Raw genomic sequence first — 17,395 nt, forward strand, 5'->3', positions numbered from 1 at the left:
GAATAAGTGAACTCATAGTGCCAGGATCTAGAACATAGGTTGCTAGGGGATGGGTGGGGATTGGGAATGGGAAGTTAAGGCTTATAATGTAAAGGGTTCCTATTTGGAATGATGGTAATGTTTTGGTAATGGATAGCAGTGATGGTAGTACAACATTGTGAGTGCAATTAACAGCACTGAAATATATAACTGAATGTGATTAAAAGCGTAAATGTTAGATTGTATATATGGTAACAGAATACATTTTTAAAAAATCCATGGAACTGCCATACACAGTACCCTAAGTTAAATCATGAACTATAGTTAATAGAACAATATAAAAATGTGCCACTGTCAATTGTAACAAATGTTCCACTCCAATGCAAGGTGTTAATAGGATGGTATATGGGAATTCTGTATTTATGAATGATTGTTCTGTAAACACACAACTTCTCTAACAAAGAAAAATAAATAAATTTGCATTATCACACACACACACACACACACACACACACACACACACACAGTGGTGAGTATGGACATTCTTGCCTTGTTCTTGATCTCAGGGAAAGCATTAAGTCTTTCACCATTAAGAATGATGTTAAAAAAATCTTCAGGAATGTATGTTGAATTTTGTCAAATATATCTTTCTGCATGTACTGAGATAATCATAAGGTTTTTCTTTTTTAGTCTGTATTATATGGTGAATTACATTGTTTGGTTTTCAAATGATAATCCAACCTTACAATCCTTGGATAAAATCCCACTTAATTATGATGTAATATCTTAAATATTACTGGATTTGATTTGTTAAGATTTTGTTAACAACTTTTGTGTATATGTTTATGAAGGAAATTGCCTTATAATTTTCTTTTCTTGTAATGACTGGTTTTGGAATCAGGGTATTAGGGTAATGATAGCTGATAGATTGAGTTGCTAAGTATTCCTTCATCTTTTTTTTTCTGGAAGTGTTAGCTTAAATGTATGGTAGATTTACCAGAAAAGCCATATAGACTTGGAGTTTTCTTTGCGGGAAGGTTTTTAACTGCACATTCAATGTCTTTAATAGATATAGGGCACTTCAAGTTATCTCTTTCTTCTTGAGTGAGCTTTGGTAGTTTCTGTCTTTCAAGGTGTTTGTCCATTTCATATAAGTTGTTTTAAATTTTGCCTTAAAAATTGTTCATAATATTTTTTCTAATCCCTCATTATTTGTAGAATTTGAATCTTCTTTCTGTTTTTCTTTATCAGTCTGGTTAGAGGTTTATCAATTTTATCGATCTTCTCAAAGAATCAGCTATTGGTTTCAAATGAATGATAGACAAACCACTACTTATGATCTTCCCAAATTCCTGATCCATGAAATAGTGAATAAAAAATTGTTGCTTTAGGTTACTAAAATTTGGGTGACTTGTTAAGCAGCAAGAGATAACCAAAGCAGAGGAGAGGAGGATATGACTAACATCTCTACCATCATGGAAGGCTTAGAACAAAGACTCATTTTCTAAACTCCAAAATACCAAGGGGAAGTCAACCTAGAGGCTGGAAAGAAAGATAAGGACAAACAAGTTGCCCTCTTTATACCCTCAGCAGGAAATAAATGTAGACGACTTGATACTCCTTGAAATGGTGGAGACAAAATATAAATGACTTCCAAACAGACAGAGAAAAAGTTTTGCTTTTCAGTAGTACAGATGGCAAGTAATAAGGAAAGGTAGCAGTTATATTGGAAGGCAGCTGCAATATTGCCCTAAGTCATTACAGACTGGAATAATGAGTTAAATATAACAAGATAAAATTTAGCAGGTATTAATGAAAAGTGATGCAATCAAGTCTAACCAGCATATGTATAAAAAGAAATAATTAGCAGCTATAAGAAAATAATTTAGGTGCCAGTAACTGCTCAGAGAAGTCTGAAACCACCTTATTAGAAGTGGAAAATTCCAAATGAAGGAGGTTTATCATGCTCAGAGAACACCTGGAAGATAGTCCTCAATTCCACAAGCAATCAGGAGAATGAGAGGACTCAAAGCCATATCATGTGGGAGAACTGTTGATCTTTTAGGACCCTGCCAACCTGGAGAGTCTCCAAATCTAGATTCAGATGCATTCTTTAAATTCTGAGGGCCCCATACCAATACCCTGTCCCAGCCTGGATCCACTGTGGTGGTGATCTTCAAATCCAACTACATAATACTCTAACAAGATCTGGAAAGGCAGAGTCCAGAGGGAGAAGTGCTTCTGGGCTTTCTCATGGTAAAATTTGATTAAGACAGGCTTTCCTGTAAGTCCTTTGAGGTAGTCTTGGGTGAGTCTTGTTTGGATGGCCCCGCTATCTCATAAACAGAAAGGATTTCCAATTTCCCACTTAGAAAGAGCCAGCAGGCTTGGGTCGAGGTCAGTTGGACACGACTTCACCAGAGTTTTGCCCTTGTATGCTTTGCTTTGTGATGTATGACTCATCATAATTAAATTTTGAGCTAGATTAACTATAATTCCTGCACTTATTAGGTGATCAGAGTTTAAAGCTCTTGTAAAAGAGGATGAGCTGTTCATTCTGATAATGCAATTAACTACCAACAGAGCTAATATTTTATTTTAGGGAAGAGTAATTTTTGATTAATGATGCATTTTATTTTTCAAATCCCTGCAGCAGCGGGTCACATCTTTGGTGAGGAAGCCAGAGAAAAAGTGTAAAATTAGAAAATTCAGAGTGTTTGGAGGTAGATTAGTATGATCTGTCCAATGTTAGCTGCTCCCTTATAGTCCACACTCGAGGGCCTGTTCCATTCGGCACACATGTATCTCAGGATTCCCCACAGCAGCATATACATGGAAAAAATTTTGGAAGCACTGATTTCCCTATCCCCCTCTCTTGCAGAAACAGCATAGTATCATCATTTCTGAGGTTCTTTGGCTATAGGATGCTATTCAATTTCAATATTTCTTGAGCAATGTCTAGAGGAAAGGAGTATAGTTAGGAGGGATAAGGAAATGCCTCCTGGAAGAGGTGATATTTGAGAAGATCATTGAATAAGAGCTTGGACCAGACGTGGCTCATGGTTTGGGGGAAAGGAAATCAGTTAGTTATTTTAGTAATCCAGATGAGACAGCAATGGGAACGGAAAGAAGCAGATATATTTGACCAATATTAAAGAAGTAGCAGCTTCAGGATTTGCTGGTTGATTGGACATTTGGGAGATAGTGAGTGAGGATAGTCAAGGAAAATTTCTAGGGGCTTTATTTTGGTGGCAGAGTGTTTCATGGTAGACTTGGTGGAAAATCATGTTTTGTGTGGATAGGTAATTACTTCTGACTTATAGATGTTCAGTTGGAGTTAACTGTGGGTCATTAAGGTTGAGATATGTAATAGGCGGCTGAATGTGTGAGTCTGGGGCTAAGAGGAGAGGAGATGTAGATTTAGAGGTAACTGACACAGTAGCTACGACCATAGGTTGTGGACCCATCTTGCCCAGGTTAAGGTGTTTAAATAAAACTATGAAAAGTGGACCAGGGACTTAATTCTAGGGAAGATCAAATGTAAAGGAGTAAGCCAAGGAAAATCAGGAAGGAGACTGAGCAGGAACAGGTATCAGCAGCTTCAGCTATGGGGAATTGAGGACCACTGAGGCAAAGGTTAGGGATGACACCTTGAAAAAATGAATCAGCGTTTTCAATAAGCAGGATTTGTGGGAGAGGGGCTGAAAAAAGACACTACAGGTTTAGGGTTTAGCATGAGTAAAGTCACAGAGGCTGAACTGGGGGAAGGTGACAAAGCAAGAATTTCAGCAAATGAAATGAAGGTTTTTCTCTGAAAGGAATTTGCCATCATTAACCACCCTGCCAAGGAGCCTCAGAGTGGCATCTCTCATTCTAGAGCTCATGTAGAGATCACCTTTATTTCCTTGGGCTTTAGGTCCCAAAGAACAGAATCCATCCTTTGCTGCCTTCACCAAATCTTGCCTTGGGCAGTCACTACCACTGGCTTCTGAGAAGGATAGAAGTTGAGGCTGGGCCTGCAGTATTTAAAATCTACCACAGTCTGGCCCAAACCTACCTTCCCATTTCATCTGTCTTTTCTTGTTTCCAACACCTTTTCCATCTACATAGAATTATCCACTGATTTCTATCTAATCCTTCTGGTTTCTTACCTCTGTGCCTTATCTCGAATTGTTCTCTTTCCCTGGCAGCCCCCACCCCCATTTCTTCACGTCCTGCTCATCCTTCATAGGCCAAGCTCATACACAATGAAGTCATCCTAGATCACCCAAAGAGATCTGAGTTTTTCTTCCAGGCCACTAGAGCATTTGGTTCTCTTACAGCATGAATCTTACTTTGACTTGTATTTGGAGTTAGCCATATCTGCTTCCATTTTCCCTCTAAACTACATGAGGGCCTGGACCATGTCCTCCTCATCCTTGTATCTTATGCTTCATCAACAAACACAGTACCTGGTACATGCAAAATGTTCAATAAATGTTTATTGAGTAAATAAGTGAATCAATGAAGGAAGGAATAGATGTTTTATGGAAATGCTCAGTGCCAATATCAGTAGAGAGATAACTTCCCCATTTCTGGTCTCCAGATCCCAAATAGGGTCTTATTACAAAGTATGGACCTCATCTGCTCCAATAAGAAAAAGACTTTGCTATCTATCCTGCCAAATATCTTAGTGGTCAGGTGCATAATTACTCATTTTCTGTGTTTCCATTTCCCCCCACCTAACTGTGAGCTAATGTCATGGTGTAGGGGGAAGAGTCTGGTTTAAATGTTGTATGGGGTTGGGTTCTAATCCTGGTATTGTCTGTAATTCATTCTCTGTGAATCTAAGATAGGTCACTTGCCCTCTCTGTGTTCTGTAAGGAGAAGTTGCTATCCCTGCCCTGCCTCATTCACAGTGAATCTGTGAAGTCTCAGAAAGATATGGAGTGTACAGGTTCTTTGTAAACAGTATGCTCTGGATACAGGTGAAGGATTATCATTAATGAGGCAATTAATCTGGTTTGGAATAAGGAGTTCCAGATCCTGTCCTGTTTGGACAAGGCTGCTGCAGAGCTCTGGGACACGACTTTGAGTTATGTAGATGACACTTTTTAATGATAGAACAGTCTATAGGGGGAAGTGCTTTCAGATAAGGTGGGAGCCCAAGGTAGATTGGCTAGGAACAAGCAGAGAACAGAATTTGCATGGAGTTGTTAATGAGGTCATCATCAGGGCAATATTTCAGAGAAATAGAAGAGAAAATTGAGTCAAAGAGTATATTTTAAAGCAGTTTGGGGAAGGGATGTGTACATGTATGTGTGTGTCTGAGGGAAGCTGGAGTCAATAATAGCAATAACCCTCATCACTTGCATAATACCCCTTCATTACTTGCAAAGTGTTCTCACAGCCACCATCTCTGAGGTCAGAAAACAATATCTCCACTTTCCAAAATAACCTATAATTAAGACAACATTTTAGAGAGTGAGCGAAGCCTCTACAAGCCAAGGAGAGCCTCGATGGCCTGGAAATACCAGGAGCCAGGAGGGGCAGGGAGGACGCACCCCCGCAGGTTTCAAAAGGGTGAGTGCTGCTCCCCTTCCCCTCCCCTCCCTTCCCTTCCCTTCCTTCTCAGCCAATATCTTCACCCAAGCTTAGGGCCCTAAGGAAGTTTGTAGAAACTGAAGCTCAGAGAGTGAAGTGACTTGTGCAAGGGCAGAGCTAGAAATGGAACTTCAGTCCGATGCCCTATTTTTAATTTAATGTTTAGCTTTTTTTCTAAGTATAGACACATCAGTGTTCACTGTAGAACATTTGAGGGTAAGGGACAATTCAGCAAACCACTAAAGAAACAAAACATAATTCCCATAATCCAACCTCCCAGTGATAACTGTCAATACTGGGTCCATATTTCCTTCCAGTTTTTTTCTATCCATTTTAACATGCTTGAGATCTTGCTAAGTATAAAATTGTGCATTCTGGTATACATGCCACTGTATCATGATGTGTATAATTCCCTTCTCTTACTCTACCCCCCATGTGTAGCCTCTTCCAAGCCCCTGTAGCCTCAAAGTCCCCATTTGTCAAATACGGTTAGTAGCAAAGTCCCATCAGCCTTTTAAAGCTGAAGTGAGGAACCTTTGAAATTCTGAAGGTGAGGGTATTTTGAAAAACTCAGTATGTGATTTGTGGAGAGATTCTCAAGTGCAAGGCTTGCACTGAAACAACAATGGGCTGCTGTGGTACCTTATCTAGTAAGCCTCCTGTCCACTCACTGGAGATGAGTGCGTCTAGGAGTCCCCTGCCAAGCACTCCTTCAGACAACCTGGCGGTGCCTTCCCCCTCCCATCCTTTTTCCCTTGGTCCTCCCTCCCTTGTCTCCAATTTAACCTCAGGTGACCCTTAAGCAATAACCTGCATGGGTGAATGGGATTTGATGATATTAAATATAACTTGAGAATATGAACAGGTTATCTTGTACTTTTCTAAGCTCACAGTTTAAAAAATAACAGACTCTTATTCTCTTGTATTTGTTTTTTCCCCTTGGTCTTGGTCTGCAGACATTTGGGATAGAAAGTGACTATTCCTAATATTTCTATAGATGATAGAAACTGGAAGGGAGAGGTCCCAGTAGTGAGAGTTCAAATCTGTATGGAATGTACTCCTGGAAATTTTCACCTATTGTTAGTTTATACATTTAGTGGTGGCACAGTTCTTCATTGTGGGAGGTAGAGTGGTGTGATGTCCACTGGTGGTTTAGTGCCTTGGGAACTTAGAGGAATGTTACATTGAACTGTGGGTTTCTGGCATTGGATGAGTAAATTTTAGATATTAGGTGGTCCAAGGCAGGAAGAAGAAAGGGTGTTTGCTTCTGTCCTGCAGCTACTCATGCTTTTGGACTATTCAAAACTGTGGTTATCTAGCCATTCTTATGCATTTTGCACATCACAGATTGATCCTACAGCACACAGCAGCATTTCTAAATGTGTGGTCCATGAACTACCTACATCAGAAGCACTTTACTTGAGGCCTGGGGAACTGCATTTGAAAACATCCCAGGTGATGCAGTTGCACGCCAAAATCTGATCTCTAGTGTTTCAGTCCCTCAAATGTTCTGTGAGGAAAAAAAGGAAGTTTTAGACCTATTGCCTACTATGTACATTAGCAAATCTCTGAGAAACCCTTCAATAAAGAAATATTCTTATGTCCACTAATATAGGATCAATTAAATAAATTGTGATACAGACACAAAAAACTACTATGCTGTAATTTTTAAAATGAAGTAGCCCTCAAACTACTGAGAGGCCACATGATGTAGATGTTAAAAGCACAAGGCTTTAGAGTCAGATAGGCCTGAACTCAATTCCAAGCTTTGCAATTTAATAACTGTGATCTTGGGAAAGTTCCCTGAACCTTAGTTTTCTTTTTTCTACAATGGGGATAATAACAATAGTACCCATCTCATGGGGTTATTGTGAGTATTAAATGAAGTAAAACATGAAATGCTTTTAGAATTGTACATGGCACATGGAAAATGCCCATGATATATGGTTAAATAAAAAGCAAAGCAAGGAACAATATATAGTTTGTGTTAATAAATTGGATATAATAAATAACTGCACAGAAAAACAAGTGTGAAATGATATTCACCACTCTTTAACAGTAATTACGTTTAGGGTGAGGGATTGGGAGGGGGTCAGACTGGAACTTTTTACTTTATGTATTTTGGTAAGCTTTTCTTTAATTAAAGAAAATATAGAAATGGGAGGTAAAAAGAATCTTGCTTAGAACTGAACCTCAGTGTGGCCTGGGCAATGAGGAATAATCAAGTGGGGGCATGGTTCTTTTCTGCTTCTGGAGAAATACTCTCTGGCTACATTTAGCTTTTTTTTTGTCAGCCTCACCATTCTTCTGACTCATTGAGCTGCCTGCCTGATGAACTCCTCTGCTTTCTGCACACAGACAGCTGCTCTGCACATAAAACAGTCTTTGAACATGTGAATTTTGGATTCCTAGTGCTGGACATTGCATTGCACAGAGGACAGTCCATGCTCCAGCCTATTGAAATTGTTTTGGTTTCCAATTCTCACATCCAACCTGTTAGCTGGACCTTCTAGCTTCTCAGCATCCATACTCTTAGACAGCATGCCATCCTAATCTTTGTGTGAGCCCTAGATAAGAATAGTGACTTGAATGGGACTGAAGTAGAGATCTGTGACTTGTCACTAGAAACCCTGATCAACACATAAGCAGCCTCTTACTAGCTCTGGCATCTCACCTATAGCCTATATTTCTTCACTTGATCTGCAAAGGGCTCAAGAAAGCCTAAGTCAAAAGCCTTGTTAAAATCCAGATGCATCATGTCTATAGCAGTCCCCTGATCTACAAGCCTTGTAACCTTACCAGAAGAGTAAATTAAATTAGTTCTGCCATGACTTGTTTTCCTAAAGGCCCTACTTAGCGTTATTACTAAAAGAGATTTGATATGAGTCCAATTGTGCTTTCAATTTAGACATAGTTACTGCATTTCCCTACCTGCTCAGTGTCCCTCCCTGTCCCCCCAAGGTTTGCCTGGTGGCTGAAGGTAATTGTATATATAAATTCATGCAAAAGGACTAATGGAAAACAAGGACCTACATGTACTGTTTGCAATGTAGCAGCTAGAAAGAATTGCCCAAAAAGTACAAATGTTGACATAAACATCTGAATCTTGGATTTCTAGTGTTGGACACTGCATTGTGATAGATGGATATGGCATTTTTGGTAGAGTAAGATTTTAATGCTCTTCACACTGCCACAGGAAGGTTGTTTATCATTCTACCTGTGACCTGAGCTCAGTAATGGAGGACAGTATTAGTCTCCTATGGCTGCTGTAACAAATCACCACACACTTGGTGGCTTAAAACTGTAAGAAATTTATTATCTTACAGTTCTGGAGGCCAGAAATCTTATATCAGTTTTAATGGATGAAAATCAAGGTGTTGGCAAGATTGTACACCCTTGGGGGGCTCTAGGAGAGAATCTATGACTTGCTTTTTCCAGCTTCTGGTGGCTGCCAGCATTCCTTGGTTTGTGGCTGCATCATCCCAATTTCTGCACCCATAGTCAGTTGCCTTCTATTGTGTCTGTAATCTTTATCTGCTTTACTCTTATAAGGACACTTGTGATTGCATTTAAGGCTTACACAGATAATCCAAGATAATCTCCCCATATCAAGATCCTTAACTTAATCACATCTGCAAAATGCCATATAAGGTAATATCAATAAATTCTGGGGATTAGAACACTGATATTTTGGGGAGACCATTATTCAACCTACCACACGAACTAAAACCAAATGACCAATGCTTTCCCCTGCCATTCTCTCCTCAGCCCCTTGGTTTGTCTAAGTATGAAGCAGACAACTAGACTTCCTTCCCTCTTCTTGTCCCTGGTGGTATGCTCAGTTGGGGCTCTGCTCATGTACCTGCCCAGATCCTGACCACACACACACTTTTGAGAAATAATGAAATATAATCCACTCCTGAAATTCACCTTTGCCAGTTTTCATTCATTTGGGTGGCTTTCAACCTCCATAGCATAATTGCTGATGCAGGTTGAAACTTTAAGAGGGGAGGGAGAGATTGATTGGCTCATCAATAACATTTGTCTCTTGGGCTGGCAGTGAGTGCAGAGGAGTCATTTATGCAATCTAATTATTACGTCAATTGGGGGATGGAACAATGTTTCCCAGATGCCATTTGGCACCTGGGGAGCTGCAAATCAGCACTATCACATAAGAAACATTAATATAGACTATTGTTTGGATTCATTGATTCCACCCTTTCTCCTCCCCTCTTTGGCTTCTTATTTCCTTTAAGAGTAAAATGCAAAAGCTTCACTTTCCCTCTCCCAGCTGCTATGTTTGGACAGGGGACTGGATTAATTAGATGTCTTTTGAAATTAAATGCACTTAAGGATATTATGCATTTCTGAATTGCTGTCCCTTTTCCTGATCTTGCATCATTCAAAATATTTGTGGCAAGTGGGACTGAGACTTATGATCCACAGGAACTCAAAGCAGGCAGGAATGAAAAGCAATGGACAAATATGCTGTTGCAATCACTGTGTCCTGGGCCTGTACAATATGTGCTCAAAGCTTTTCATCAGTCCTTCGTGCTTATCATGACAACAGCCCTTGGTGTTGAAACTTTGTAAGCTCAAAAGAGTATTTTTTTAATGTTTCTTTTTATCAGTGACTATATTGGGATTAGCCTCAACAGAATGCAGGTACCTACAGCCTGAGGAAAGGGGATGTTAGTATATCAGGGGGGTTTATCGTATCTCTTTTCCTCTTCATTCTCCTTTCACAAATACTTCTCCGTTTTGTAGGTAGATCTATGCAATTTCTCTACAAAGTGACAAAAGCCTTTCATTACATAATTGGAGACAAAGCTTAAAATGTAGTAGCTAAATCTAGGAAGAAGGAGCACAGACACTTAAATTTATACTAAAGAATAAATGACTGCTACTATAGATTCTTAAATGGATTATCAGATTTGAAAAGGGCTTCACAGCCCTAACCCAAATTTATCATTTTAAGAAGGGAGCTGTGAATTAACTTGTCCAAGGTCTTACAGCAATTTTCTAGCAGATTCTTTTCTGAAAGGTTTTGATAGGGGAGAACCTTAAGGGCATTGAAGACACACTTTTCTGACTACTTTTACCAAGGGCCAATTCTGTAGCATTCAATAGCCAACTGTAACAGCAGGTCAGTCACTGAAGGAATTAAAGGTAGTCTATCCCCAATGCTCAAAACACACTCCTCCCTTGGCCTGCCCAAGTGGCATTCACCAAAAGTCCATGTGTCTTATTCACCTTTGTCTCCTTAGCATCTAGCAGAGTGCCTGCCTCCTAAAGGGCATTCAGAAAGTGTTTGATAAATGACTGAATGGCTCCAGAAATAGGAAAGGCTTTCCATTGAACCCTCTGTACTCTCCTTCTGCCTCCTGTGCACACTGCTGAAGTGGCTGCTTAGGTTAGGGGATTTGCCCTTGGATAGGAGAAGTAATTTTGTCAGTGGTCAGGGTAAAAAATGAAGGCTACTCAGTATATTCAGGGTTGAGCCCATAATCTTAGCCCTCCTTGAAGTGTTATAAGTTGCTGGTCAGACTGCAGTGGGAACCATGTGTCCTTGGAGTACAGAGCCTCTGGAGTTCAGAGTCTGCCTCTGGGCATTGTGCGCATCCTAAGGCAGGAAATGCAGCTACCAATTGGGAGCCAGCACACTTTCCCCAACAAACTTTCCTCACTCTGATAACAGTAATCTTTACCCCCACTTTGGTTTGAGCTATGGGGCAAGAATAGAGGGGCACTACAGGGTTTTGGACAAGCCACTTGGATACTCATGCTTGTGGGAAGTAAGTAATAAGAGTTCTACCTGTCAGGATCTGCCCTAGACTTCAATTCCACAGTGCCCACTCCCACCAGCTCCACCTGCTTGTTCTCTTCCTTTGCTGGTTCACCTGCATTCACCTGCAGGGGCTGGGCCCAGGAATGGACCCTGGCCCGATCATGCCTACCTCTCAACGAGCGGTCTTGATTAGATCCCACTGTTCATGCCTTCTGTGCTCCTTGCCAATAGTTTTTGGTCAGGGATGACAATGAGGAGACAGGGCAGTCCTTGAGGCAGGGCTACCCATCAGAACCAGAAGAAAACAAGATCCAGCAGCTGAGCCCACTCCTGTTGGCTGATGGCTCAGTATTGGCTGAGAGTCGAGAGAGTCTTCAGTTTGTCCTTAACCAATGAAAAGGATCCAAAGATGCAGTCTCTCTGGCCAGTAAAGAGACACTTCCACCTATGATTGGCTGCAGAGTACTTCACCTCAGGGTTCTCCTATTGGCTTGGAATAACATGCTGGCAGCCAGGGCACCCTGTGGCAAGCAGGCACCTACGTAGGCATGCAGTCAAGAAAAGTCTGCTGCTGGGCACTGAAGGGAGAGGCAGATAGAGGAGTAGGCACCTCCCTCTGTTTAACTGGTGACACCTTGGGAACCCACCCAAATCTTTCTGTCTCTTTCCCCTCAGGCTGAGCATGCTTTCCTAGAGGACTTTCATTCACAGATATGGTGGTGACTGGCAACACAGGGTAAGATGTAGACTTTCCTCAGGGTTATTGCATTGTCATCAGGGATTCCTGATGTCTGAAAATCTGTGGTGGCCCAAAAAACTCATAGGACTATGGAATTTTTCAGCGACAGGGAACTTTGGAATAGTTCCCATTTTACAGATGATGAAGAAAATGGGGGCAAAGTCAGGGAAGTAAAGAAAATTTGGACAAAGTCACCAGATAGTTAGTAGCAAGTCACCTGACTGAAGGCAAGGGCAGCACTTTCTGATGCATCACAAATGAATCTCTAACTTCGACATTTCATGTAAGGGTACCTTTCTATTTTTCTTCAAACCATAAGCTTTCCACCCCTGGGAAACTCCCACTGTGGAGATCTTCAGGCCACAAATGTGGCTTAATTAACTTTCCCATTGAATTTTCAGCTGTGTCGTCAATGATGGAGAAGGAGGCTTGAGCTATGGGCTTTCTCTCATTGTTTACTCTGTTCTTATGATTACCAACCAACAGTAGTGAATTAACTGCCAACAGGGCTAAGGAGTCATGTAGCCAGCTAGTTCCATAAGAAGTTGTCGAACTGGGGACCCTGGCCACTAGCACCATGGCATATGAACCATCACTGTTCAAGATGCAGCAAAGAAGCAAGTCTGAGCCTAAGTTATTGTCGCATTAATATGAGTACTTCATTTTTCAAGCATTTATCCTCAAAATCACCTTTAGGTTAGAGACCTGGGTTTATTTGTTCATATGTAAGATAAGCCCCCTAGGGAGTCCTGAAATCCAAGCCATTGCTAGCTCTGCCTCATCAACCACAGAAAACATAAAGGGATTTTGATTGCTCAGTCCATCCTCTCTCCATTGCTTCTGCTTCCCTTGATGCTTCTGCTTCCCTCATTCCCCTTTTCTTATTCTTGAGAGACCGTCTTAAGTCCTGCCTTCCCCAGGAGCCTTCCCTCAACTAGTGGTACCCACATCAATCTCTCCAGTCTTTGTATTCTTACATCCCTTCCTGTCTGTCCCAAGAAATACATTTAAGTATATTACATTTTGTATTTCTCACTATTGGTTTCATGTATATCAGTCTCATATTCCCAACCAGCTTGTAAATTCCATAAGGGCAGGGTACACATTTTATGCTTTTTAATGTGCTCTGCAATGTCTGCTGGACATTCAAATTAGACTAGAATCATACTATAACAGATGTATAACTTCAAAGTACAAAATTCCATGATAACAGTTTTATGAAGAGATGGAAGATAGAAACAAGTAAGCAAATCTACTGAAAGGAAATACACTCAAATGTGAGAAAGGTGAGATAAGATGTATGTATACACGAATGTAAACTTTCATATATTTACCTGATTATCCAAATTTTCAATAGTAACATGTATTATTCTTATGATAAACAATAAGTGTTATTTAAAAGAGAATCACAGATTCACAGGTTCTGAAAGCTAGAGCAGGAAGGGATCTTAGAGAGTTTCTACGTACTGTCTGCTTGTTTTAGAGAGTAACAGCCTAAGGCACTGCTGTGGGAGATTACTAAACCGATAATTCACAGTCTCTGCCCTCTAGGAGCAAACCGACTAGTGCCCTGGAGCTCTGAGACTGAGCCTCCTAACCTCAAAACCCCTTTCTCCAGTGAATTTCCCTTCCAGGCAATGGTCCTGGAAGTGGCTGCTTTGTTTCCTCCTGCAGAGTTTTTCATGAATCCTTAGCATTTCCTTGGGGGGCCTGAAGGTTTGGCTTTAACTCATGCAGTAGTTTCTTGCTAGCTTTTCCTAGAGCACCTTGCTTTGTCTCTGGAACATTCCAAGACGGCAAGACATTGTACCCCTGCCCCAGGTGGCTGGAAGTAAAAACACCTTGCTCTACTTAACTAGCAATATAAACTCACTGCATTCTGAGTATTTGCTGGGGAGGATGATCTAACTCATTGCCACTCATACCTTTGAAAAGCTTGGCTGAGAGCAGTATGATTTAAGGAGGACCACCTAAAGGTGATGTTTGCATCCTATTCATTCTTTTCATATATTTTGGACCCAAAAGGATAGCTCAGGTGCCTGTCATACCCATTTTTTCCCTTTCTAGTTAAACCTACCTCACCCACAGCCCCATGGTCAGGAGAAGGATTGACTGTTTAATATATTAGAGTGGCCACTGATTGGCCAAAGAGTGGACACTTGACCCAAGGCAGGCCACCTATGATCTGGTAGGAGACCTATGTAGTGGTTTTTTCTAATAATATTTCTCTGACCAGCAGTAGAATTTAATGTGCCCACAATTGGATACTCTTGGTTAAAGCTATGTCACTTATTTGGGAGGATAAACATATATAATGCTTTTCATCTATCCATGCTCCCATGCTTCCATCCATTCATCAAACAAGCATTGGGTTCTTACCATAGATCTTCAATCTCTTATTTGCAATTCCAAAACCAAAAGCTCTGAAAACAAAAAGCTTTCTCTTAAGTTTGATGCTAAACCTCATTTTAACTGACATTAAGATGTGACAGTCTTTATTTATTCCACTTAGTGTGAATATTCATATATGTCACTAAAGAAATAGTAATGTATTTGATTATTGGGTGCTATGCAATAATCCACTAAAGGTATTATTAAATATATGTAAATGCACAGGATAACTTTGATAAAATTCCCCAAATTCTGAATTCTGAAACACATAAGGATTTTGGATAAGACACTCTAGACCTGTAGGATCTTGGGGTGGGGATGCAGACCCTACCTGAGCCAGCCAGGAGCAGAGGAAATTGTGTGGTGAAGGGAGTCGTCATTCAAGTCTTTAGAGAAGGAGGGCTTGCTAAGGTTCAAGCCAAGGAAACCCAGTCAGGTTACTCAATAATTGATCCAAAGGGCACAGGCAAGGCTGAAAACAGAAGACAAAATAGAGTCAAGAGAAGGATAGACCCCTAGTGTATAACCTGATTGGTCTCTGGAACAATGCATATCTCTGAGACACCTGAAACTTAGAGCTAGAGCTCGGCAGATATGAATGTCAATATTAGTGCATACAGCCACTGTCAAAAAAAAAAAAAAAAAAAGCTGAAAAAGAGCCCAAACTTCAATTAGTGATATGAATGAAGCAGGTCTGGTTAAGACCAGGGCAAGCCAGGCCAAAGGATAAAGGTTGAAACTGATTGTGTTTTAAAACTTCAACTTTCATATGCGACCAAGGGAATAGATATCTATTTGGTACAGAATCTAAATTTTCTAAACGGTACAACTCTACAGTCGATTTGTTCAAACACCACAATTGCATGGAACTTTGAATAGGAAGTGAGATATGGTAGGATAGTATAGGCTGGAGTGAAATAGTGACACATCCTAGAGTAATTTGGGCAGATAATAAAAAATATATTTACAGCCTCCCCCTCCCCAGCCCCGAGGATCTGGGGGAAGGTGCAGATGTGTTGGACATCCTCACCTGGACTGGTGTTGATGTTGTCACAAACATTGGGACTGGCGGTTTGATGTGCTGAGCCCTCGAGCATGGGACTTGCCCTTATGAAGCTCATTACCACAAAGGAGGGTCTAAAGTTGTATGTAATGGTGCCTAAGAGTCTCCCCCTGAGTACCTCTTTGTTGCTCAGATGTGGCCCTCTCTCTCTCTAACTGAGCCATCTCGACAGGTGAACTCGCTGCCCTCCCCCCTACGTAGGACCCGACTCCCAGGGGTGTAAATCTCCCTGGCAACGCAGAGTATGACTCCCGGGGATGAATGTGGACCTGGCATCGTGGGACTGAGAGTATCTTCTTGACCAAAAGGGGGATGCAAAATGAGACGAAATAGTTTCAGTGGCTGAGAGATTCCAAATGGAGTCGAGAGGTCACTCTGGTGGACATTCTTATGCACTACATAGATAACACCTCTTAGGCTTTAATGTATTGGAATAGCTAGAAGTAAATACCTGAAACTACCAAACTCCAACCCAGCAGTCTGGACTCCTGAAGACAATTATATAATAATGTAGATTACAAGGGGTGACAGTGTGATTGTGAAGACCTTGTGGATCACACCCCCTTTATCTAGTGTATGGATGAGTGGAGGAATGGGGATAAAAACTAAAGGACAAATGGGGTGGGATGGGGGGATGATTTGGGTGTTCTTTTTTCACTTTTATTTTTTATTCTTGTTCTGGTTCTTTCTGATGTAAGGAAAATGTTCAGAGATAGATTGTGGTGATGAATGCATAACTGTGTTATCATACTGTGGACAGTGGATTGTATATCATGGATGATTGTATGGTGTGTGAATGTATTTCAATAAAACTGAATTTAATAAAAAAAAAAGAGAAGGATAGAGCTGAAATGGAACAAAAATAGTTTGAGAATGGAGGAAGTGAGGAGGGGCCTAGGATATCAGGGATAGTGTCTTTGACTCCAGTTGATTGGCTGAAAGCTGGCTCTTAGGCATAAAGGTGGATCAGGCTGGCTTTAATGATTGAGAGTTGCGGCAGAGGGATACAGAGAGGAAATCAAATACAATCTTTAAAATCCAGAATCCATTAGCATTAGCAGAGTCCTGGATAGATAGAACTTGGGGTAATATTATTCTGAGACAAAGATTTGTCTTTGGCTTTTTCTGTATTTTTAAACTTTTTTAAAAACTACAAAATGTACCACATGCAAAGAAAAGTGCATAAATATAAATGTACAGCTTAGTCAATAAAACCTATGTCACTATCACCCAGTCAAAAAATAGAATATTTTTAGCACTCCAGTTGCCCAACTTTTGTCCTTCCTGATCACTGCTCATTCTCTCCCTCCTAAAGGTAACAACTATTCTGACTTTTACATGAATAACTTCCTTGCTATTGTTTATACTTGAACAGCTAAGCAATGCATCCCTAAACACTGTAATTTTGCTTGTTAAGTACTTTTATATAAACAATTGGTACGAACACCATTGGGTCTGGTTTCTTTAATTCAACGTTACATTTGTGAGATTCATCCATGTTGTTGCATGAAGCTTATTTTGTTCCTTCTCATGACTATATAATATTCCATTTTGTGACTATGCCACAATTTATTTACCCATTCTACTGTAGATGGACATTTGGGCCATTTCCAGTCTGGGGTTATTATGACTGAAGTTACTATGGACATTTTTGTCTGACTTTTGGTGCACACATGCATGCATTTCTGTTAGAAGTAGAATCACTGAGTCATATGGTTTGCACATGTATGGCTTTGGCAGATGCTACCAAATGGTTTTTCCAAGAGTTATACCAATTTACACTCTTCCATTGCTCCAAATCATTATCAACACTTAGCATTGTCTGACTTTTTAAATTTTCATCATTCTGGTG

The sequence above is a fragment of the Choloepus didactylus genome, chromosome X, assembly GCF_015220235.1.
Source record: "Choloepus didactylus isolate mChoDid1 chromosome X, mChoDid1.pri, whole genome shotgun sequence".
In the NCBI taxonomy this organism is placed as follows: domain Eukaryota; kingdom Metazoa; phylum Chordata; class Mammalia; order Pilosa; family Megalonychidae; genus Choloepus; species Choloepus didactylus.